At 46.3% G+C, this 26,353-nt stretch overlaps 1 long non-coding RNA gene across 1 annotated transcript in view; it reads left to right on the plus strand.

Moving 5' to 3' along the window:
- LOC123387997 overlaps positions 1-25,965 on the plus strand; it is a 96,594-nt gene extending 70,629 nt beyond the window's left edge. The window contains exons 2-3 of the long non-coding RNA XR_006602525.1: positions 11,382-11,569; positions 24,102-25,965. This is a non-coding gene — a long non-coding RNA (uncharacterized LOC123387997). The remainder of the gene's footprint in view (positions 1-11,381; positions 11,570-24,101) is intronic.
- Positions 25,966-26,353: the final 388 nt, after the last annotated feature.

The following is a 26,353-nucleotide window of genomic DNA, read 5'->3' on the forward strand; positions in this document are numbered from 1 at the left end:
CCCTAGTCTTGGTCTGTCACAGTAGCCGGACTAAACTAAGGCATGAACCTGGAGGAGTCTTCTTACCTCCTGAGTGCTCACATAGAAGAGGCACCTGGATATTTGACACACCTTCTTAGAAAAATAGCTGAAAAAGAAATGCATCAATGTGTAAAGAATGATTATTTCTTCAGTGTGAGGCTACTGATCCTTCTTATTCTCTGCCTTATACTTTTTAATATTTTGTATGTTTTTGAAAGTAAGCACGTGTTCCTTTCATAATTGAGGTCTACATGAGTTCCTACCTGCAGGAGCTGTTGCCTGGTAGAGGTGTCCTTCTTGAAAGCCTGGAGATCTGTGTAGACAGAGGGGCCAGGCAGGAATTCTGCATATAGGACTCAGCAGGTGCCCAACAAATGCTTGTCAGATTGAACTAAAGTGAAGCTACAGAAGCTGAGGCCAGGGAGAATAAAAGCAAACGGCTGCTTCATAATTTGAGGAAGAACTGACTCACCTTCTTGCCCTGCAACAGTTTTCCTATGGCTGCTGTAACAAATTACACAAATTGAGTAGCTGAAAACAACACAGATTTACTCTTCTACTTCTGGAGGTGGGAAATTTAGAGTAGGTTGGCAGGGCTGTGTTCTTTCTGGAGGCTCTAGAGAAGAATTTATTTCCTTATCTTCCAGCTTCCAGGGCCACCTGCTTTCCTTGGCTCACGGACCCTTGCTCCATGGTCAAGGCCAGTGGTGGAGCATCTTCTTCAAATCTCCCTGCTTTTTGTCTCTCCCCTCTGTCACCTCTGCTTCTGTCCTCAGATTGCTTTCTCTGACTCTCTTGCCTCCCTCTTATAAGGACCCCTGTGATGGCATTGGGATGATCTCCCAACCAAAGGATCATCTCTCCATCTCAATATCCTTAATCTGATCACATCTGCAGAGTCTCTGTTGCCATGGGAGGTAACCTGGACACAAGGTTCTGGGGATTAGGAGTTGACATTCTGCCTACCATCCTCCCCTCATGTTGACCATAGGATGCTGCTACCCAGTTGGAAAAAATAACATGGTTATAGACAAAAATGTTTGTAGATGGGCTTGTCTTATCAACTGCAGAAACAGGCAATGATGACCATTCAAATATGTCCACAGTCTTGGAAAGAGATGTACTGGAGAGGTGGAGGAAACCGACCCATGATGAACACAATACACAAAGTAATTTATTCTACTAGAAGACTCAAATTTTTTGAGAGCCTTTGTTAGGAGAAGGAAAAAAAAAGTCCCAAGAGGAAAAATAACTAGTTCTCACTTGGGTACTTCTTTTTCTTTTTCTGTGATTTTGTTTATCTTAAATCAGAGCCAACAAAATGGGGACCTTGAACGAATTCTAAACAATTTCTTCTTATAAATAGAGCCCAGGAAGACAGTGAAAACGGGCTGTTTGCTGGTGTGTCCAGCCATATACCCCTCAAATTTTACATAGATTTCTGTGTAAACATAGATATTCACATGCAAATGGATTCATTCAACAGATGACTGCTTTTATGTGCCAAGAATTGTGTTAGGTTTGGGGGGGTACACAAGTGAGGGAGAGAGTCCTACCCTGTTTCCTGTGGCATGTGCATTCCAGCTGGGTGGACAGGCAGTAAACATTAAACTATGTTTAATTACCACTCGACTAATTAGCACTTCTGGATATTAAATTCCTGAAGGGGAGGGTAAGAAGGAAGGTGAGCAGTAGTGGGAATAATGCTAATTTACCAGGAACCATGTTCCTTGCAGTCGTTGCTAGAGATAATGACACAGATGAGAGGTAGGGACTGAGCGCTCCATCCCAGGCACACTTCTGTCTTGTTCACAGCGTCCCCCCAACCAGGGTGCTGAGACCTCAGGGGCATCACCTACTCCAGCCCCACCTTGTGATCCCTGGGGAGACAGGGCTGGGGACACTTGATGACTGTCTCATGAGTTCCCAGTATCTCTACATTCTCCTCTCCTATCTCAACCCTGATTTTTCTCACTGAAACCTAATTGTGGCCAAAGCAATATGAGAAGACATAGAAAACCTTTTTTTTTTCCTCTACCGAAACTAGATTCCCAATGACATATTCTCCAAAAGGAAGTTCAATCCTTGATTGTAAAGAAGAGTTATGTGATGATACTTATGAAGCCTGTGCCTACAGCTTATATCAAAGTAGTAAAGACAACATACGTCACAGGGGGAAAGAGGCCACACGTTCTAAGCATTAGTCCATATTTCAAAGAACTCCTACTTTCAGTGCTCATTGGATTCAAACAGGAAAAACTATCTGAGTTATTCAAAGTCCTAAAGGAACATCTAGGAATGATTGATGTAAACACTCCTCATCAGGGTTTCTAGCTTCAGTTCTCTGCTGTTATAAAACCAAACTCCTGGGTGCATTCCTGCACACTTTAAAGGTTGTGACATTTGGTTTTAAAATCTCCAAAATTCTTGGACTAAAATACTGATGAACTCAAGACATTTCAGTTTTTCCTTGTGACAGCATGGAGGGGGTAGTCTGTGTGTTTTCTAGAAGCTTGTTCTCAGCAGAAGGGTTTGGGCCCCTAACCAACCCTTGAGGTTCCTGCTGAAATGGCATTGGTGTCACCAGGGCGCAGTGATGGTTCTTGGCTCTGGATGTACTTTCAAAGCACCTGCAAGTGAGTGCTTTAAAAGCACAGCTGGCCCAACCCCCACAAACTGATCCTGCTTCTCCTGGAAACCCAGGCATCTGCAGCTTCTGCAAACTCCTGCAGGGTTTTGCCTGCCTGGGGAGGCTGGGGGACTACCCAAGGAGAAGAAGCAACTTTTCAGGTAGATGACTGACGGTCTTTTGTAAAATCAAAACAAGCTGGCACTGGAGAATCTCAGTGCAGGGGGGAAGGAAAAAAAAACCTGGTGTATTAATAAGGAAGTTAAATAAATAAATAAACAAGTAAATACATACATAAATAAAAATTCTGATGCCAAATTCTTGTGGATTGAATTTGCTTGGGGGACAGGCTCACCAAATTTGCCAAGAAGACGCTACTGCTGGTTTCCGTGAGATTTGAGGAACTTATTGTTTGTTATTTGTGTCCTTAGGAGGTCTGCCCTGCCTTCTGGGTCTTTTTGCAGAAATACTAATGAGACTCTGTATCATCAGTCCCAAGGTAAAGCTGAGTCTTTCCCCTGCTCTCCAGCCTTCTCCCTCCCTCCGCCAAGAGGAGGTCTGCTGGTCGTTCAGCCGTGAGAGGAGGAGGCTTTCCCGGGATGGCTTGCAGAGCGGGTGGGTAGGGAGTAGGAGGCAGGTGCCCTGAACGTCCAGGGAGCCTGCCCTGCATGCCCCTCTGTCCCTGCCCCACTGCCCCTTCCCCCGTGCTCTCCCTCCCTCCCTTTGTGGGGGGTAACTCCCTCCTCTGAAGCAGGGTGCCACCCACATGCAGCCCTCAGGGGAGACCAACCACCCACCCACTCCCAGGATCCAGAACAAAGGGCAGCTTCACTCTCTGAGGAGCGTCTAGGCCAGATCTTCTGATAATAAACATTTCCCCTCTTCACACACACACACACACACCCACACCCACTCCCATTTCTGTGTCATCACTCGTGCCGCTGGCCATTCTCTCTCTCCCAGCCTTGTCCGGCTTCATCCACTCACCCATTCATCAAGTGCTTATCGAGACACATGCTGGGTGCTAGGCCTGTTCGCCCGCGGCACGTCCTAGCTCAGAGCTCAGGTCACGGACTTCCCCATGATCCCGTGAACAAAGGCCAAACTGTGATGGGAGGAGGACTTCAAAGAGAAGTGTGGGTCTTCTGGGGACTTCCACAGGGAAGGGGGCTAATGGCGGGGGTGGGGGACGGCTTCCTCCAGGAGAGCCCCGAGGGGTGGGCATTTCTCACAGTGGGGGCCTGGCCACTGTGACTGAGATGGATGGAGTACTGGGGTGTGTGGGTGTGTGTGAAAGGGAGTGTGAGACAGAGCAGGTGTGTGTGTGCATGGGGGTGTGCAAGTATGCAAGTGGCGGGAGCTCACGTGAGTGCGAATGTGTGAGATCTGTGTGTGGGTGTGAGAGTATGCACGGGCAAGGGTGTGTGAGTATTTGTGGGTGCACAAGAGTATGTTTGAGGATGTCTGAACATGTGTGTGCATGTGAGCACACGTTGTGAGTGTTTGAGGGTATGGGTGTGCACATGTGAATGTGCAACTGGATCCTATTGTAAGTGTGCCCTGCAAATGTGTGTGAGTGTGAGTGGGTGTGCATGCACACGTGTGGTTGTGGGGAGTATGGGTGCATGTGTGTGTGCACATGTGAGAATGTGTTTGAGAGGGTGTGGGTGTGTGCAGGTATGGGTGTGTGAGAGCACTGCGAGGGCACATGTGGGTGTGAGGGAGAGTGGACACATGTGAGTGTGCACACAAAGAAATCTGAGTGTGGGGGTGGGTGTGAGTGAGTGTGTGAGAGCGCTGTGAGTGTGCATCTGGATGTGCTGGCTGGCTGGGGGCAGGAGCAGGGGCAGGTGGCCAGGAAGTGGGGCCAGGTGGAAGCTGAGCTTGGGTGCAGGTGGTGGGAGGTCTCTGGTGGGGGATCCGTCTACCAGGGTCTTAGCAGAGTCCCCCTTTCTCACACCTTCACTTCCTGCCATAAGGGTCAAAGTGCAGACAGAAGGAACATGGTCCTTGGCATTGTCTGACCCCAGTCCTGATCCTGTCCCTTTGGGCTGTGTGAGCCTTGTTCTCTGGCTTCAGTTTCTTGAGCCAAGAAGTGAGTTCCTGGTGGGCTCATGTGGGTGGACTCCAAGTGCGGGCCGGTGTCCCCTTCTCTGGCTGTACTTGCCGCCATGTCCCCGCGGGGCCCCACTGAGTCTCGCAGAGGCATTTCTGGCCGCGCAGGGCACCTGCTCTGTGCCCCTCACTTTGGCCCCTTGAGCTTGGCTCTACCTACCGGAGCATGTGACTTGAAGTCTCTTCACCTGCACGTGACCGTAATATCCCTTCTCCTTCCCCACCTCTGTGGCCACACCTCATTTCGACCTCCTGCATTCCCTTCCCCACGTCCATGTCCATCCAGGTCCCTGCTCCTCGCCTGCCCCAGCTGGCCCCAGCACACCCACGGCTCCCTAAAGTTGGCGCCCCCATGGGTCCTGACCCGAAGACCCCCCACCTGCTCCCCGTCCCAGGGATCTCTGCCTGGCCCCCTGCCCCCGCTGACTGTGGGTCAAGTTTGGCCACACAGCAGCCCTGGAGGGAGATTAGAGGGAATAAGGAGAAGGGGTGATGCCACCAACCTTTCAGCCCCCCATCTCCCTGCTCAGCAACCCCAAACCCTGCTCGGCTCCCTCTGCCTCAACCTGCTCAGACCCTCCTACCCTACTCAGCCCCACCCCCCTCCTCAATCCCTTCACCTCTGCTCAACCCCACATCTGCTCAGTCTCCCTGGTCTGCTCAGCTCCTATGAGGTCCTTCTACCAAGCTCCCTCCTGAGAGCCCAGTTGAGGGGCTCTGGCCTCGGATGGCAGTGACGGCCCACAGGACTGCAGAGTCACCATCCCCTCTGGGGCCTTCCCCTCTCCCCCAGCTCTGCACTTACACTGTTTGGAAGCCCTGTCACGGTTTACTTCCCCAAGGGGCCTTGAGGGAGATGCCCACAGATCTTACCCTTGCCCCAGCTCACCCTCCGACTACACCCCATCTCTCCCTCCTGCTACAAAACTTCTTGAGCCTGTCAATGCCGCTCACTTGCCCCCTGGGGCTCTCTTCCACAGAGGAATCTGTTACTGCCACCCCCCTGCTTCCTTCTTTCTCTTCCTTCATGCTTCCCAAACCTCCTGACCAGCTCTCTGAGTTGTTGGGTCGTTTTCCTCGTGGCCCTAGGAGGGGACAATGACACCATCGGACCCTGACAGAGCTTCCCAGCTTTCACGAGACTCGAGACTCAGAAGTAATTTGCTAGCTTTCTTAAGTGTGCTGAAGATGGTGATAACGGTACAAGCAACTTGCTACCGTCCGCCTCCTGTGCACACACTGTGACCCTCTGTGTACTTGACGCATATTAACCGCTGACACTGAACCCATGTGTTCATCCTAGTTATGGGTGCCAGGCTTATCCTCATCCCTTTAAAGGAGGAACTGAGGGGCACCTGGGGGGCCCAGTGGGTTGAGCCTTCAGCTCAGGTCATGATCTCAGGGTCCTGGGATCGAGTCCCGCATCGGGCTCTCTGCTCAGCGGGGAGCCTGGCTCCCTCTCTCTCTCTCTGCCTGCCTCTCTGCCTACTTGTGATCTCTCTCCGTGAAATAAATAAATAAAATCTTAAAAAAAAAAAAGGAGGAACTGAGGGCAAGAGGGTTCAAAGATCAGAGAACCCACTGATATCCACCTCTGCTTTATGTCAACTTCTCCCGCACCTTGGCTCCTCCCCACTCCTTTTTTTTTTTTTTTTAATGACTTTACTTACTTATTGGACAAAAAGAGAGAAAGCGGGGAGAGAGCACAAGCACGGGGACCCGCAGAGGCAGAGGGGGAAGCAGGTTCTCCACGGAGCTGGGAGCCTGATGGGAGACTCGATCCCAGGACCCTGGGATCACGACCTGAACCGAAGGCAGAAGCTTCACCAACAGAGCCATCCAGGCGTTCCTCCTTAAAGAATTCTTAACTGAGTGGCAGCAAGTCACTCCCACTGGTGTCCCGTGACAGTGAGCAGTAGCAGAATCTCGTGGAGACAACCAGAGCAGGGCCTGGGGCCTGGGAGGGCATCAGGCGGCTGTTTCTGACCCAGGGTTATAGCAGGTGGCGTCGCTGGGTAATTACTTTTCATGACTCAAAGGAATCCGAGGTGTGAACCAGGTCGGCAAGCCAACGGGAGATTCTTTGGGAGTGGAAGGCAAGGCTGAATGCAGAGTGAGGCAGACCGCTCTGGGGGCAGCTGAGGGACGCCACCAGAGGCCTGAGGTCATGGCCAGCTGCTGCAGCATGTCCTCTAGGGTTCCCATGGGGCCTGCTGACCGGGCAGGGCCAGTGGCACAAAAGGCACTGGGGGACTGGCCAGGGGGCCACGTTGTGGGCAAAGCACGTGGCTATGGTGTCATGGTCCTTGTGTCTGTGTGTCAGTGGTCTTGCATTCTGGATTACATGTCGCCCTCCCACGGGCCTTGTGGTCTGTCCACAGCATGTTCCTGACCTCATCGCCTCCGTGTTCACCCTCCCCGTGTCCCACCCGCCCCGGCCTGTGCTCCTTCTCTCCCAGGTGCTCTTTGCTTTGCTTTTGCTTTCCATTTTCCTCTTCCAGAGTGCCCTTCCCCAGGCGCACCTTTGCCCACCGCCCCCCACCCTCCCAGGTTTCTGCTGACCTTCGATGGTGTCTGCGAGGCCTTATCTCTGGTGACGGAGACACTAGGAGCCGCCCAGGCCGCACCACCCGCTACCCCCTCTCGCCCGGCCTACTTTCCCTCACGGCCTTTACCATCGCTCGGTAGCTTCTCTAGTGATTTGTGGGTCCTCTTTCCCAGTGGAATGGCAGCTCCCAGAGGGCAAGGACTTGGGTTATTCCCCGCGGCTCTGTCTGCAAGGCCTGGAATGCTGTCAACAAATCCGTGCTGCTAGCAGACGTAGAAAAACACAGATGAGCAAGATGATTTACGGCGCCCCTTTTCCTAACGGAAAGAAGCTAGGAACCGCCGAGTCCATGACCAGGTGACAAGCTCAATCAACGGTGTATCCAGGTCATGCAGCTGTACGGGCTGTAGGAGAGAAGGTGTCTCCTGGCTGTGAGGGGCTAGTGTCGCCAGCAGATTTGAAAGAGGAAGAGAATTGCGTGCACCGTACGCACCCGTACATCCATGAAAAGGCACCGTAAGGGTGCGCACACGTGCGTGCAGAAACCACGGAAGTGTTAAATCTCAAAACTAAAAGAGAGAGGGCGCCTCGAAGGGAAGGGCAGGGAAGGGACAGGGTAGAGGAACCAAGTGACAAGTAGAGAAGCTAAAATTCTCCGACTAGGCCCTATCTTGTCGTTGGACTTTTGAATCATGGAAACATTCTACATAATTGTAAAAAATAATGATAATCATAATCGCAGGTAAAACCATTCCTAGTGTGCCTGGGTGGCTCAGTCAGTCGAGCGCCTGCTTTTGGCTCAGGTCATCATCCTGAGGTCGCAGCATAGAGCCCCACATCCGGCTCCCTGCTCAGAGGGGAGCTTGCTTCTCCCTCTGCCCTCCCGCTCATGATCTCTTTCTCACACACTCTCTCTCTCTCAAATGAATATATAAAATCTTTTTTAAAAAACCATTCGCAGAAGTAGAAAGGAAAATGAAAAAAATTCTGTAATTTATGTATTGGCTTTCATAAGTACACAAAGAGAAAATATTCCAAGTGATTGTGACAGTAATTTGGTTATATGTCCCTACTATGATATGCTGTCAGGACAGAAAGAACCGCTAAAGATATTAAACAGTTCCCGGAATTACATTTCTGGTGACGGTAGGACCATTCTTATTCTGGGGCTGCGGTGTGCATAAGGGAAATGAGGAATGGTACGTGGCACTGAAAACTGGAAGTGCCAAGGATGGGAAAATAGGAGAGATACAGGTGGGTTAACATGCTGGAGTAAAACGTTTGTATCCTGAATCTGGATTGGAAGTTGGTAGTGTGAATCAAAACGTGGCTTTATATTTTAAAGTTTTCCTAGCTTTATGAAAAGACTTGGCAATGACTACACTAGCATTAACTAGTACTCATGGAACCCTGATTGGGGTCTCTAAATACCGTTCCCCACTGAAAGGAGCCAGGGCTCCTTGGAGAGCGTGGGTATGGATTCTGGTTCAAGGTCAATGCAGAGTGAGTCTGGAACTTGTCATAATGCCAAGTCGGGAAGCATCTGAGATTACCAAGATCACATCCGAAGAATTGAGGAGTAGAAGAGACAACACCTTGGCTGCAGTGATGGGAAGAAAGTCCACGGTTGCCTGGGGCCCCAGGTTTGGGGGAGAGGGACTGACTGCAAGGGGACATGAGATCAAGAATTTGCTAGTTTTCTTCTCGGAGAATTCTAGGACCCACTATGGGAAGGGGAGGGTCCTGGGGAACCAGGATCACAGACTAAGGGTGACATGTTTGGACAGCTTTGGGATAGTGGAGCAGGTGAAGCCTGTGGGCTTCCTAGAACAGCCAGCTGGGGCAGAGCCCCGCACAGGAAGGAAAGATGGAAAATTGCCCCGAATCAGCTGCCCCCTCCTCGCTGCCCTCCTCCCAGATGATCCCTTTCTTTCTTCAGCTCCTGACCCATATTTTGGATTATCTACTTGTACTGTCCCCTGATGCATCATAAGCTTTTGGCTTTTCCAAATCCCAGGCTAATTCTTTGACCTTTTTCCCCTGTTCCCTAAACATTGAAATTACTCTAGCCTTTTCCACCTTCCGGGAAAGAGTTACCACCTACCTCTGGGTGGTTCAGTGTAGGACATGGAGTCAATCTTGACATTTTTTTCTTTAGCTCCCAACCCCCCTCCCATCAATGAGGGCTGTCAGTTCCACCTTTGGAGGTAAGTCCCAAATTGTTCTTTTATTGCTGGTCTGCCAGCACTGCCCACACACCTCTTTTGGACCACGACACTAGCTTTCAAATTTGTCCTTCTCAGATCCGCTCTTCACACATCATCCCGAATGCCTTATAAAACCAACCAGATGCCATCCCTCCAGAGTCAAAGAATGTCATTCACTTTTCTTTTGATTTCTTTAAAAAATCCAACCTTTTCTTCATGCCTAGTCTTTCTGTACACGGAATGTTCCCAACTAGTGCCACAGCCCTACACCAACACAGACCTCATCCCCAACTCCCCAAATCCCTAAGGACCCAGCATGAAAGTCAGGTCTTCCCGATGTCTTCCCTTCCTCTTCATCCCAGGATAATTTAGGGCTCCCTGCTGTCCTTGGATACTACTCTATACCGACTCGCCTAGTGTCCCATCTGCTCGTAACTGTACATGTACTTATGGGTTATTTGTCACCCTATAAGACTGTAAGGTCCCAGGGGCCAGGGGTCAGTTCTGTTATCCACTGCTTTATCCCTCATCGAAGATTACATTAAATATTTGTAAAGCTAATAAATGAATGAATGAATCTTCACACCACTGACATCTTACCAACCCACTCGTTTAATGCCTTTAAAAGCCTCCAGCTTCTTGTAAGCCTCCAACTTGCATCCAGAGCCCAAGCTGCTTCTGTAAGCGCTCCATATCACACACTCCCACCCCACACCCTCTTGTTTCTCATCAGCCAACCCACAATTTCCTTGGCCTCTGCAGCTCGATTTTTCCTATTAAAACCTTTATCACTCTTGAAAGGTCACCTCCAGCTCTGCCTGGTGTGCTGACGTCCTTCCTGCCTCTGGAAGTCTTGAACGTTTGCTTGTGACACCCTCTCTGGCTCCGGCTTCTTTCTGCCTTACTGTAAATCAGGTGCTTTCATATCTTCCTTTTCCACCACACTGAGAGAAGAAAAATGCCTTAGTTGTGCTTTTCTTTGTTGCTTTGATAGTCTTCTAAGTTTGTGGCTCATAGACGTTGCTCTAGATGTGTTTGTCAAATCAAGGAAAGCATTATTTAATGAAAACATCGTCCTCTGCAGTTACAAGATTCCATCTTTCTTCAGTATAAGGCTTCTAAGCAAAGGAAGGCATTGAGAACCTTGCTATAGGCTGATTCCCCTGGGGGGAGGTTCTATTAATCACTTAGTGGTGGGGACCCGGTGACAAGAGCTATGGAGGAAAAGCAGTGAGCCAAGAGAAGCAAAACCCTGCTGCAGGCACATGGTGGCCTTTGCCCGCAGTGTGGTCTTCCAGTTGCCTTTGCAGATGGACAGAGGCACCTTGTCAACACTGAGGAGTTAGACCATTTCCATTTCTTTTACATTATACTTTAGGACCCTAAAGATAAGTATGCCAGCTATTCATCTCACCATGATTTGGTTACAGAAACATAATCGGAATTGTTTAAGAGACAGAGGCTGTTTCTATTTTGGTACCGGCAGCGGAAATTCAGCCTTTGTCCGTTTTTAGTTTGATTTATGGGAGGTTAAAAATTCATAACGTAGGAGCTAACCCCGAGCAAATATTGTTCTTTGCATGAGCCAATTTAAACGTTCTCTCCTGTCGGATTTCCTGTTCAAAAGGTTGAGAAGGGTGAAGTTGAACTGTGGTTAAGCTGTTGGATGGGCTGAGAGTCGGGTGGCCTCAGCTGGGGTCCGGGGGCTCGCGGGGGCTCAGTCTGGGTTGCAAAGAGAAGGGATGGGAGCCACCCTGCTTTCAAGAGCACTTTCCATATCGTATGCCTTCTGTTTGTTATCATACTTACTCCTCTAGTGACCCCAGGACAAGACACAGGCTTGCTTCTCTTTCCTTTCCAGAAACAGGAACCAAGGCAGTTCATGCGTAACCCACCCTGGCTTTGCCCTGCACATGAATGGACAAACCACTTGGCAGGATCATCACGCTGTGTGCTGGGATCTGGGCTGCAGACAGGATGAGGGAGGTGTCACCGCTCATGAATGACTGGCTGTCCTGCTGTCCAGAAGCCGAGATGCAGAGAACTAAGGTCCGCGTTTCCTACTCACCCAAAGAGTCCTCATGGAGCTGGGTCTTTGCTTTCTCCCTGACACAAGTGCACTAGAGCCCTGAGCTTTTTGGCTTATGGATGCATGAAAGCACCTGACCTTGACGGGATGGTTGGGCATCTTGCTGTGGCCAGAGGCAGGTCTGCCCCCTTCCCTGTGCACACGTAGCTCATGGTGCTCTACATTTCCTCCCAGCCACCTGGGCTCTCGCTGGTTCTGGGCCCAGCCCTGGCTCACAGAACCCTCTGGGCATCTGGAGGCAGCATCAGCACCTGAAGACTCCCTGGTCAGTGCTGTGACCCCTTTGTTCAGCCTTTTCCCACATGGCTTCCCTCTTACATTCTGCCTACAGGGTGTTCGATGACACAGCACACCTGCTCCAGGGTCCTCCGAATGTGGGTACAGGCCCTAGAGACCAAATACTACCATACCCTATCAAAACCCGTCCTAACTCTGGACTGCAGAAGCTGTGAGATAAAGAAGCAATGACCAGGAGAAGTACCCATTCAAATAGACATGGAGACCACGATGGAGGTAGCTGGGGAGGGGCTGGGGAGTGACAGAAAGACAGGTGTGAGGCTCTCCATGGCTGTGCCAGGCTGACTCGGGGGTGGTGTGGGTCAGGTCTCCCCCTGGTGCTTCCACAGCCTCAGAATCTGAGAGCTGTCTCCAGCTTCCTCATGCCCCAGGATAAACGATGATGCAGGTTTTACAGTTCATGTAGTGCTGCCTATGCCTGATGAGTTCTCTTCATTTTTTTAATTTTAAAAATAAAAGCATTCCCCTGCTTTGAAAATGAAGGCTCACCTTGGAGTCTGGGGTGACTATGTGCATATTTCACAGGGATTGGGTTCGATTCGGGAGCAACAGTGGGGGCGCTACCCCCAGTCTATTGTCTGCATGAGAACAGGAGGGTAGGTCCTGGAGAAGATGGGGAAGACTTGACTCTCATTCCTGCTCTTTGCTTGAATCCAACATTAGTCAGAAAACAGAGCAGACACCCCCACACTACCTGAAAACTATTTTGTGAGGTCATCCGTGATGTTCCCATTCCTGTCCACTTTTATGATTTCTGTTTCTTTAACTTCTAATCTTGAATGTGGCTGGAAGCAGAAGAGTAAAGATGATATAGCTCATGGTCTCATTGGCTGTGCCTGAAGCCCTGGGGACAGGGGCAAATTCTGGGAGAAGTTGTAATTGATGCAAATGTCTCTGGATGAAACAAGGATTTAATCCACAGAGAGAAAGAAGGCACCGTTTGCCAGGCAAAATGAAAGAAAGCAGACCACCAATACACATATTGAGATTTTTTGGGTTTTTTTTGTTTTTTAAGGAAAAATAAAATTTCTCTCTATATTTATTTAAATTATTTTTATCTTTTTAAAGATGTATTTATTTATTTTAGAGAGGGAAGGGACAGAGGCAGAAGGAGAGAGACAGAGAATCCCAATTAGACTTCATGCTGAGCCCAACGCAGGGCTCGGTTTCACGACCCTGGGGTCATGACCTGAGCCAAAACCAAGATGCTCAACCAACTGAGCCACCCAGGCGCCCCATCTCTCTATATTTAGGTGAAGGAGGACATGGGGGAAGATTATTTAAAAAGAGACAAAAATTAGTCTGGCATCAGACATTTTCTCTGTAACACTCCAAGTCCAAAGACAATGCTCCAAAATTTGTACACTTGTAAGAGGCCAAAAAACTAAGAGCAGAGACTTTTGTACCCAGTCAAGTTCTTACAGTACAAGGTCATCCTCAGTTGTACGGTGGAATCCAAAACCTCCACTCAGGTTCTCTTCCTGAAATAACCTGTTAGCGCTATATTCCAGCCAACAGAAAAACAATCAGTATCAAAAAAAAAATTTTTTTTTAAAGTGCTTTCTTCACTCTGTTAGTTCATAGGCATTTAATGAATAGCCACAGAGTGCGAAGCACTGTGCGAATAAGTAAAACGCTAGCTGAAAGGACGTCCACATCCCTGGGGAGCCCACAGCCCAGAGAGACAGTGAAATGAACAGGCAAGCACCTACTATCTGGACAGGGGGTCTGTCAGGACAGGTAGCATGACACTGTGGTGAGGCTTTTATCATTTATCATTTTATCATTGTGCAAAAATCTTTTATCATTTAAAATAAGGGGCTGGGCAAAGAGGCGAGTGTAGGCTTCTGTGGAAACCCTAAGTGGGAGGCCTGGTCCAGGTTTGGGTAGTCAAGGGCTGGCTTCTTGGAGAATGTCTAGTCTGAAACCAGAGGGATAAGGAGGATTAAAGCTAAAGAATAGGTGGAAGAAGGAAGGGTGCTTCCCAGGGAAGAACAAACCCAAGAGCATGGGCCTAGAGAGGACGCGTGGTCCTGAAGAACAAAACCAAGTTCAGGGTGGCCCCCAAATTATCATTGAACATGGCAGCTATACAGCACCGTGTGCAATGGTCCATGAGCCCCGGGCAGCGGCCTGCAGGTCCCAGCCAAGGTTTTATCCCAGTTCTTGGCTCAGTGCCCTGTTCACTGTAGGTCCTTAACAGTTATTTGTTGAATGAAAAAAATGAGTTATGTCAAGATGGCCCCCAAAGAGAAGAACCCATATGTTTTAAATGTAAATTACTAAAAACAGCAATAATAATGTATCAATCTAGGAGTATAATGTAAAATTAATTTAACAAAGACTAGGAAGTAATTGAGGGCCCAGGAAAGGATACAGTACAATAAATTTTGTTTTGTGTAAGAAGGAGCCATAGTCATGGCTTTGATCTTGACTTAAATGATTAAAAGATTATGTTTAAATAGATACTGGAAAAAATTAAAAGAATCCACTGGTGTAGGTTTTTTTTGTTGTTGTTGTTTGTTTGTTTGTTTGTTTTTAAAGCAGTGCACATAACACAAAATGAAAAAAGAAAGCTACAGTAAAGCGTAAACCAGAAAGAAAGCAGAACAAAGCCGGGTGAGAGACGTGCACCAACCATTGGGGTAATGATAATAAATGTCAGAATTTAAATTCCATTATATCAAAGCTAAGTTGAATGACAGGAGGCAAAAATTGAACTACATAATACAAGAGACAGACATGAAGGAGAGATCTTTTATCATTTAAAATAAGGGGCTGGGCAAAGATGGAGAAGAGGCTCACACATGCAGAGAGGGAGGGTGATAATGTCAATATCAAGAAAATACAGACATTGATCAAGAAGCCTTATAGTTGTAATAAGAGTCATGTTTTGCTGTGAGAGGTCACAATACTGAAAATGGTCGTTAGCCTTCATGCACTGATAAATGTAGTATTGGCATTTCTAAATTTATACTTTAGAAGTCAAGATCAAAAATATAATTGTTAGGGAGAATTATCAATCCCAGCACCCTGTGACAGATCAAAAGCCCGGGAAGGGAGATAAGGCTTTGCAGTTGTATTTGTTGCCTGTGGCTGCGGTAACAAATTTCTACCCACCTGACTGTTTAAAAGAATACACCTTCATGCTTTGACAGTTCTGGAGTTCAAAATCGGTAACTGGTTTTACTGGGCTGAAACCAAGGTGTTGGCAGAGCCCACTCCCTCTGGAGGCTGCAGGAAACCCTGTTTCCCTGCTTCCTCCTGCTCTGGGGCTACATTCCTTGGCTGGTGACCCCTTTCTTCTTCTTCAAAGCCTGCAAGGCAGCTTCCTTGAGTCCTCTCATTGTCTTCTTCCATATTGGATCTCTCTCTCTCCACCTTCTTATCAGGATACTTGTGACTGCAGTGAAAGCATATCTGGATAATCTAGGACCCTCACGCCATCTCGAGATTATTAATCGCATCTGCAAAATTTCTTTTGTCGTATTAAGTAATGTTCTCAGTTTTCAGGGATTAGGATTTGGGAGCATTACTCACTCAACCAACTGCAATGATAATGGTAAGACTTGACAAAGGTCACGCTCACCCTGATGGGACTACTTATTTTCAGGTGTCCATGGAGCAATTACAAAAGTGATATAAATTTGACTTTATAATTACCCTCAAAGAAAAATTATTTGCTGTCACAATCTTCTAAAATTCAAAATTTATAGTAAACATTTAGAAAGAATAACCCAATTACTTGGATATTATAAATAAAATAAAATGAGTCCCAAATAATGAGTAAGGCACCAAATATTATTTCAGATGGTTTAGGCAATCATAAAACTGAGGACACTACTAAGACGGTTAGACAGAGCTGGAGAGGCTGATTCTTCTTTTTTTTAATTATTTATTTGACAGAGAGAGAGATCACAAGTAGGCAGAGAGGCAGGCAGAGAGAGAGAGAGAGGCAGAAGCAGGCTCCCTGCCGAGCAGAAAGCCCTATGCGGGGCTCAATCCCAGGACCCCGAGATCATGACCTGAACCGAAGGCAGAGGCTTAACCCACTGAGCCACCCAGGTGCCCCTGGAGAGGCTGATTCTTACCCCTAAATTCTTTCATTATCTAGTGGAAAAGAAAAGAAATATATAAATAATCATTCAAGGCAGGCAATTAATTAGAAAGAACATGGAATATATAAAAGCAGAAATTAATCAGCTGGAAAAGAGGTAGAATTGGTAAGTAAAATGAGAAGTGATTTATTTGCAGAGATAATAAACACGTCTGCCAAGTGTAATCAAAGAATAAATGGAGAAACAATGGCAAAGCAAAATGAGAAATGAGAACTCCCATTACCACCATTATATTGCTGTCTTATTTTGAAGGCTCCAAACACAGGACAGAAATAAAGAATATGTACTTGATATGAAGATGAAAGTATTATTATTGCCAGCCAATATGAATATACATAAACACCTCATCATCATCAATCAAAACAACACGAGCATTGTCAGTAGATTCAGTGGGTGAAAATGAAAGTAATAAATAAACGTCAAGTCTTTGTATCTTCTATACCCACTTAGAAAACATCATAATTATTAACACAAATATTTTTATTACACTTACCAAGAAATGTGCAATAACAATTGGTTACCAAATGTGTCCTGGATGATAAGACTAACTATTTTGTATGACAGAATTTCCCAGTTTACATGATTTGAGTTATTGCAAACAAAATCTCTATAATACTTTTTGAGAGACTTGTCAAAATAATATCAAAGTTCATTTGGAAGAATGAAGTGATGACCTTGAATTTTAAATATTTTGAAAAGGAAGTATTAGGAGGGGACATGGCTTTTCCAAATATTAAAAATACTCTAAAGTGATGTTAATTGTGAGTCCATTTAGCCCTATTATTAGAGAAGGAGTTTGAATATACCATCATCCCCATCACCATCATCAACACCATTGCCACCATCACTACCACCATTACCATCACCACCATCATCACCATCACCATCATTACTATCACCACCACCACCACTAGCATCACTGCCACCATCATAATCATTACTATCAACACCATAACCACCACCACCATCACCATCATCACCATCACCACCACCATCACCATCACATCACCACCACCACCATCACTCCCATCACCACCACCACTATCACTACTATCATCACCACCACCATCACCATCACTACTATCATCACCACCAACACCATCACCATCATCATTACCACCACCATTAGTACCATCATCATTATCACTACCATCACTACCACCATCACCAGCATTACTACCATCATCACCATCACCACCACTACCATCTCCATCATTACCATCTCCATCACCACCATATATGTCTGATGCCATGAACTACATTTCCCAGAATCCCTTTCCTTGTAGTTTTGTCTGAGTTTGTCCATGAGAAGAACTTATGCAAGATGGAAAATAGAAATGATAATAGACAGTTATGAACCTAGGCCTTAAGAGACATTGTTCATCTCCATTTACCTTCCTGAGTTTCTGGCATCATAATAAGGAGAATTTGCACCAACTGGCCCTGGGTCTCAGAAAGAAGATAAGAGACACCAAAATCTGAAGAGCTCTGTGGCTGATTCACAAACTGAACAAGAATGATGTTAAAACTTGTATGCCACTGAGATTTTGTCATTGTTCATCATATAGCACTTACACAATACTGGTTTACTAATACAGGTACACAGACTTTGTCTCGCCTTTTTTCCTTATTTTCCATTATTCTCATTGTTTTCTTCCCTCACTTAAAAAGAAATTGTATTGGGGTGCCTGGGTGGCTCAGTGGGTTGAAGCCTCTGCCTTCGGCTCGGGTCATGGTCTCAGGGTCCTGGGATCGAGCCCTGCATCGGACTTTCTGCTCGTCAGGGAGCCTGCTTTTCCTTTCTCTCTCTGTCTGCTTTCCCCTTCTCTCTCTGCCTGCCTCTCTGCCTGCTTGTGATCTCTGTCTGTCAAATAAGTAAATAAAATCTTAAAAAAAAATTGTATTTCATTATATGTGTAATAGTGAGATATCTCAAACCCTTTCTGGAAAAAGATGAAGTATAAATAAGAATACCAATGAAATATTTCAGGGAATGCTACTTTATCCTTTCAGATTTCCATGAGTGGTTCCAATCTGTTTTAGAATGGCCTTATGTGAGTTTTCAATATAGTTTGGATGGTAGCCATTAAGGAGAAGTCTAGGATAAAGAAGTCAAATGAGAATAATGTCAAATCATTTCATCCTTGGAGAGCAGGAGAATTTGGGAGCAGGAAGCCAGGTGGAATATTACAAGCAGGTGATGTATCATAAAGCCATGCAAATGAGTTAATGACCGAGCTGGAAGTAATCACTGGAGCATGGATTTGTCCTATTCCCCCTTTTTTTTTCTTGAAGGATCCCACGGTTATGTAATTTTTATAGCAAGGATTTTCTTCTGCTTTTATTCTCTGGTTCCTTTTATTATTTTATAATTCATTTCATTTAAAAATTCTGGAAGAAGGAATCTCAAAGTCCTAGCAGCATTATGTTATAAATTTTTGCAATTATCTGTAATTTTTTTAAGTAAAAGAGCTTACTTGCTTTAGAATGCTTTTTATTATTGTCCTTCATTCTCCAAATTTAACTTGTTACAGCTTTCAGTAAACAGGATTGGGACACCGCTAATGTTCAGTGATCTGAGAACATAGCATCAATGGATAACAATAAATGAAGAAAATCAATCACCGGCAATATAAAACCCTGGGGAAATCAGCTGAAGTGGAAAACTATATATTTTGTGCAGAGGCTTAAAAGAAGGGAAAATTATGGCTTTATTGGATCTTCCCTCCATTCTGAAAGCACACAGCAGGTCTGCGTAATTTACTTTTTGAGGCTATTCTGAGCATACACTGAGATGTAGTGAGTGCGTACTGCGAAATGGGTCATTAATTCTCCTCCTATTTTGCTGCATTGAAGCAGATGATGATTATTAACCTAGCAACATGGGGAAACTATGAAGCGAAAGTAGCCTTTGGAATGGGGAGGCACCACTGATTGTGTGTGGACAATCCAATTTTTCTTCCCCTTTTATAAAGGTGACTTTGTTCCCTTCATGTGGTTAAGTCCTGCACTTGGTGCAGTCCAATGTAAGGGTGTTAGTGTACTATGTATAATGTGTTAGGACCACTGATGTGTATGGTAGTAGTAGAGTGTAAGTGAACAACGTGAACACTGTGCTATGAAAAAAGATCATTCCAAGTTCCCTTTTTCATAATATTTGGAATATATGCAACTATATATGAGAAAAAATATATTTTCATGTATTATCTTTCATTCTCCAAATTTAACTTCTTATAGCTCCATTTGCCTAAGTCCCATGCCATATATATAAATAATAATTTTAATTTAATATTTACAAATATTTAGTATTTATAAAATATAATTTAATATTATGTATCATATATATGTTTTTCTTGGAGGACAGGCTGGGTTTGAGAAGCTAGAGTGAGGAAGGAGCAGATGAGGAGGGCGAAGGAATGGCACGTATATGGAGAGTTAGATGGGGGTCTCTGAGACAAAGCTGAATTGAGACTAAAACAGAAAGCACATTAGACACAGCCTCCCTGTTGGTCTGTAGGAGCCTTAGGAGAAGCATTTATGCCTATGAGCCAACCCAAACAGCCGAGTTACCGGGGAGACAGCTGAGGCTGAGCTATGGGGTCGTGGTATCTGCGGTCCCTGAGCTGCAGTTCTGCAGAGCAAGGCAGGCCTGTGTGGCCTGTCCGGTATTCTAGGCTGTGTCCAGTGGCAGGTGTTTCTGCACAGAGGGACCAGATGAGGGAGAGGAGAGGCCCTATGTCAGTCTTATTGAGGTGTAAATACAATTTGCTGCCAATACATGGTAAGGAGCAGAGGGGATGGGACCCATCAGCCAGGGGTTTAGGAGCAATGTAGCAGGGCAGAGACCACTGGCATTGCATCAGAGGCCTGGGCTGGCTAGAACAGAACAGCTTTCCTGATTATCTCTGTATCCTGGTGAACTTGACAGGTGCATGGATGCATCATGACGAGTGGAGCCTTTGGATTCTTTGACCATCAGGGAAAGGAGGTAGGATTCCTAGAAAAGAAATGAAGGAGAGAAAGAAGAGGGAGAAGGAGGAGGAGGAGGAGGAGGAGGGGAAGAGGGAGGAGGAAGAGGGGGAGGGGGGTGCGGAGGAGAAAGGAGGGGGAGACGAGGAGGAAGGGGAAGAAGACGTCCTTACAGGATAGGAGGAGGCTTGAACCATTTGAATTTAAGAGCAAAGATTTGACCTAATGCTTCAGCCAGGCTGAGAAAATGAGTTGTGTCTGTTACAGAGACCTTACACTAAGTACAGCAGAGGCTTCCGGCTCCTCATACATTTATAAAGCTGGGAAGTTCTGGGAATGTTCCTTCACCCATGCAAATAGCTAGCAGTGTATAACAGAAGAACAGAATGTATTTCATGCCCTCATAGGTACAGAACAGAAGTCCCCATCTGGGGCAAGGTGAAGGGGAAAGGCCATCAGGGATGCGAACGAGCACGTCCACGGGTGTAACTGAAGGAAGAGGCTGCATTAATTGGATCTCGTCGCATAATGAATTACCACACACTTAGCAGCTTCAAACCTATAGTCTATCCTCCTTATCAGCAGATTCTGTATCGGCTACAATTAACCTGCAACCTCAAAAAATCAGTACTCGCAAGGCTTTCACAGTCATTTGCAAATACGGGTAGAGCGGCAAAGTACGTCACCCAGTGTGCACATTTCCAGTGGCTGTGGAACAAGGCAATGCTCTGTCTTCTGGTTTCAGCACTCACACTGCAAACAAGAGTCCTCTTATAGTCTGTTTTGTGCTGCGCTTTTGCCTTTTTTGATTTTTATCGGTAATTTTGCTGTTTAAAGTGGCCCCCAAGCATTGTGCTAATAATGTGTTTTCTGGTGCTGCCAAGCTCAAGGCTGTGATGTGCCTCCTGGAGGTCATCTGTGTGCTAGATGAGCTTCATTCAGACATGCGTTGTAGCACTGTTGGCTGTGAGTTCAATGCTAAAGAACCCACAGTACATTAAATAAGGTGTCTTTAAACAGAAACACACGTAAAACAAGGTTATGTATTGATCAATTGATGAAAATGCTGTCATCACAAAGGATAAGAGACTCAATCATAGGGAACAAACTGAGGGTTGCTGAGGGGATGGGGGGATGGGGCAGCTGGGGGATGGGCATTAAGGAAGTCACGTGATGTGAAAAGCACTGGGTGTTATACGCAACTGATGAATCTGCTTTTGAGACTAATAATACATTATATGTTAATTAATTGAATTTAAATTTAAAAAAGAAGTCTCACATCTAGAAAAAAATAAAATTTAAATTTAAATTAAAAAGAAAAGGAAAGAAAAGAAAATGCCATCACAAGAGGCTGGCAGGACCCTAACTCTCTTCTTCCCCTGGGAGCAACGGCATGAATTCACTTTTCACACCAACACTGTAGAACGTAACGACTGTGAAAAGCGAGAATAGACTGTACATTTATTGCACTTATTATCTCACCGTTTCTGTAAGTCAGGAGTCTGGGGGGCTGCTTAACAGCATCCTCTGCTTAAGGGCTCAAAGGCAGATGTCGGCCAAACCATGTTCCTCTGAGGGGCCTGGGTCTTCTCCAAGCATGGGTGATGGTTGGCAGAGTTCAGTCCGTGGTGGCTGTGGGACTGAGGTCCTGTTTTCTAGCTGGCTGCTGGCTGCACTGTTCTCAGCATCAAGAGGCCACCAGCACATCTTTGTCATGTGGCCCACCCACAGCGTGGAGCTTGCTTCTTCAGGCCGGCAGGAGAATCTTTCACTCTAGTTGCCTATGAGGGAGTTTTACACAGCATAATGTCACGGGAGTGACTATCTCATACATAATCCACTCCAGGAAGAGACAGCCCATCCCCTCTGAGCTGTTCTGTTGGTTAGAAACAGCTCATAGGTACCAATTACACTCAGGAAGAAAGGATTGCGTGGGGCATGGCTCAGTGGGGGTCCATGAGGGTGTGTTTCCTGTAGAGGTATACCAAAAGCTTCTAAACGATTCCATCCAGATTTGGGGACCATGACTAGATGTCACTGTTACTTGGATAAAACTAACAATTATGAAATTAATTTGGAAGATCTGTACATTGATGTGGAAGGCATGTGTGTTGGGACACCTAGGTCTTATTCAGCTGTGTCACTGACACCAAGAGGGCAAATAACTGGGCCTCCATTGTGTCAACTGTATATAGGGGACCACAGGGTTAGAAATCCACGGGTAAGTGAACTGTAGGTATTTTTTAAAAATTGAAATTGGGGGGCACCTGGGTGGCTCAGTGGATTAAAACCTCTGCCTTTGGCTCAGGTCACAATCCCAGGGTCCTGGGATTGAGCCCCACATCAGATTCTCTCTGCTCAGCGAGGAGTCTGCTTCCTCCTCTCTCTCTCTCTCTGCCTGCCTCTCTGTGTACTTGTGATCTCTGTCAAATAAATAAGATTTAAAAAATAATTGAAATCGTGAGCTCAGGGGATGACAGTTTTCTACAAATCCTTCAGATTGGGGCAAGACCCCAGGGAGGCTCTGCTCTATCCTCTTCCACTTGGTTAAGAATTCTTGGGGCGCCTGGGTGGCTCAGTGGGTTAAGCCGCTGCCTTCGGCTCAGGTCGTGATCTCAGAGTCCTGGGATCGAGCCCCACATCGGGCTCTCTGCTCAGCAGGGAGCCTGCTTCCTCCTCTCTCTCTGCCTGCCTCTCTGCCTGCTTGTGATCTCTGTCTGTCAAATAAATAAATAAAATCTTTAAAAAAAAAAAAAAAAAAAAAAAAAAAGAATTCTTCAAAGGGCCCCTGTTTCATGGTGAATTTTCAGTGGAATGGAGATGAAAAGGCCCAGAAGTGCAGAACTGATTATAGCTAAGTCTCTGTCGGTCCACACTGAGCCCACAATCTGCACGTTGCTTACCTCCAGGCCCACAGGTGAGATGCTCAGAAAGCTCTGTCTTGCTTCCAGATCCTGGGATTCAAGAACTGGGTTGCAGGGAGGGCACGGTGCGCCCAGGTTGTTTGGATATGGGTTTACATGTCATTACGGGTAGTTCCAAGGACACCATCCATGTAGAGCTCCCGAGGCAGCCTCAAAGTCACACAGACTTCCTCCTGGGTCTAGCAATAAAGAGGGAACTAGGCTTGCAGTGTTCCCTAGCGCCTTAGTGTGTGTGTGGCCTAATTAAGGTCCATTTAGGAGGAATACACATCAATACGGCTCTTTCTCCTTAAGAATTTCTTTCAGACTGCAGTTCTTTTATTTAAGAACTGCTTTGTTTCTCTTGTATTTGGAGTCCAAAAGCCATTAGGCATCAGAGCTCCTGCTCCTTCAATGGGCATTCAGAGGCAGACTGCAGATGGCTGGACAAGGGTGGCCCTTGTGCTCTGGGCCGGATCTGCCCCGGGGCCTTACTCTGATGGAGCATCTTTCACTAACATTTGCTTTTTCAAAGCCATCTTTCCTTAACAAAAGCTTCTTTCTCTATAGATGACTTCTAATAACCTTTTTTATCCCTGTAAGGACATTTGGTTCTAACCCTTTCCAGAAACCCATTCCTAACTTCTAAATCGGGTGAGAGGCAATAGCTTCTCAGCAGAGACACCGCATGTTACAGTGTCACAGCCCTGCTGGATCAAACCAGGTCTTTTTGCTCAGATTCAATGCTGTTTCTCTGTAAAACAAAGAGGCTGAGTGGGATGATCTCCAGGGCCCTTTTTTTTTCTCCTCTAAAACGATGTTCTGGGGAACATAAATAAAATAAAATAAAAATGCTGTTGTGGGGTCTGAGACTGGAGATAAATCATGTGATACCTGGATTCCAGCACCCCAAGATGCCAGGTGTGTTTGCTCAATATTCAGATTCCCGGGTCCCAGAGAGACCTACTGGTTGAGGATTGTGGGGGAGTGGGGGAGTGGAGTCTGAGAATGTGTATTTATAGCAAGCTTTCCAGGTGTTTCCAATGTGCAGTCAGATTCAGGAACAACTGGGTGGCATTTGTTTAGAAAGCAAGCTACAGCAGCATGTTTCTGCTTGCAAGAATAAGCAATGCATTCAGAACAGCGGGAGGGAAACCTGCTTATTCTGCTCACTGAATAGTCTCTGACTTTTCTTTCTGGCACAGGTGCATCAGTCTTTGGCCCCGGAAGAAAACACAGCAAATAACTATGGGAAACAATGAGCTCCCACTTGAGCAACTGGCCTCTCCTCCCGCCAGCTTTTATCAGGCTTCACCCTCAGGGATGAGCAGATACACGTGCAGAAGTTGTCCACCACCTGATTGATGAAAACTGCAAAACGTAGACCAATTTATACGCTCATGTTGCTTTTTTGCATTTTGACAATTCCATCTTCTCTTGTCAATCCACCTGAAGGAGACTGAAGTTGCTGTTATTTTGTCTTTTTTTTTTTTTTTTTTTGAGGACTGGAAGGTAGACTTCCTCTTCATTTACCTAGTTTTCACCTATGAGGATGCAAATCAAGAAGCTATCAGGAGAGTACTTGGGGGTCACTTAACCCTGTTTTCAGGACTGACGTGTCTCAGGGATCATCCTACTAAGGAGAGCTAAAGGAAGTTGCTCTCTGTTGCAGAGATCTGAAGGCATTTCCCACTGAGAGAGCACTGATATTTTACCCACTTCAATTAATAAAAGAAGCTTCTGCTTCTGGTACTCCTTCCTATGGAGGAGAAGTAAATAGTAAATGGTTAGCCTGCAGCCCACCCCCATAATGAGATGGTGTGTGGTCAGTGCAGGGACGTTTCAGAAAACAGGTGATCCTTCCTCATCTTAGGTCATCCAGGTGTAGGAGCCTCACCTCTAGGAGGGTTCAAGTGTTCATGAGCACACATTGAGTTCTCGCGATGGGTTCATAGAGAGACCTCAGCATGTCATTCTCAGATTGTCAGCTGCCTGGGGGACAACTGGGTGGCAGTTGCTCTGCATCATCTGCAATGTGCTGTGGAGAAGAACTCTGCCTTGTCTGGTGCGCCATGTTTGATTTGCTTCCTAGCAGTGTCTGTCTGTCTGTTTTGTTTTGTTGTCCCCATGAGTATTGCTGAGAATGGTGATGAGTGAACAGAAAACAATCAAGTCATCTGGATTCGATAAACTCAATGACATGGAGAGCTTCTGGGAAGTTTCTCAGAAAGGGTTTTATGTCTCAGAAAATGAGCTTGAAATGCATTTTTTCTCTCTTAAATGAAATCTTCAACTCTGCCTCTCTTTTTATGACAAAATCTTTGAGTTGACAGAGAGAGTACCCTCCCAGCTTCAGAACAGGACATTCCTGGGATGACTCCTTGCCCTAATGCCTGGAAAGAAGTGGACAGAAGGTTGAGATCAGTGGTGGGCTACTCTGGGTTCTGGGTGAAGCATTCTTGTCCAGGGTAATGATCAGGGCTGATATTTGTGCCGAAGAAGGTGAGATTATGAGATAACATTGGGCTAGGGGACCCAGAAGTACCCTAATTCTACCTCAGCCCATCTCCCCTCCCTGGGAAGTCTCTGTTGGAGCCCTATGCTCAGAGGACAATCTCAAGGGTCAGAGTATCACTAGCTGGAGCTCTGACTCCATGCACTAAGCTCCAGCATATTCTTTGGAGCTGAGAAAGTTTGAATCACATGGTGACCCAACCTTGGCCTTGAAAGATTAGGCCAGAGAAACCACTTCATCCTGAGAATGAGATGTAGTTGGCCCTGGATATTTCTCCCAGGCCACCCTGAGGTCAAGGACGCTCACACATGAAGGAGAAGACAAAGGCAGCTCAGAAAATCCACAGAGAGGTGGTGTGGGAATCCAGCCAAGCTACTAACAGGAAAATCCTCCAGAAAGGAGCTCTATATCCTTCGTGTGACCTTTAGCTTCTTGACTTTAGGGCCATGATCTGGGTGGAAATTTTCATTTATTTTACCTACCTCTCTGTGTGAATTGGGGAAGGGGGAATGGGGAAAGAAATGGGGAAGGAGAGAGCCTTGAGTCAAAAGTCCCTCTACAGGGGTGCCTGGGTTAATCCTCTGCCTTCAACTCAGGTCACGATCTCAGGGTCCTGGGATGGAGCCCCACATCAGGCTGTCTGCTCAGCAGAGAGCCTGCTTTCCCCTCTCTCTGTGCCTGTTTCTCTGCCTAATTGTGATCTCTCTCTCTCTGTAAAAAAAAAAAAAAAAAAAAAAAGTCCCTCTACACTTGCTTTCTCTCTGAGAGGCCAAGGGACTTATTGCTAGTTTTTAGGGTCTATCAGGCATGTTGCTTTTCCTGTAACCATGGGATGGGAACATGACCAGTGTTTCAGGGGACACCTGCCCAGCCTTTGTGGGGTACCCTCTCCAGTTCTAACCAATATATCTCACATCCATAAAAGATTAGTGAATGTCTTTT

This window comes from Mustela putorius, unplaced genomic scaffold (genome assembly GCF_011764305.1).
Source record: "Mustela putorius furo isolate JIRA1106 unplaced genomic scaffold, ASM1176430v1.1 tig00003869_pilon_pilon_pilon, whole genome shotgun sequence".
Lineage (NCBI taxonomy): Eukaryota > Metazoa > Chordata > Mammalia > Carnivora > Mustelidae > Mustela > Mustela putorius.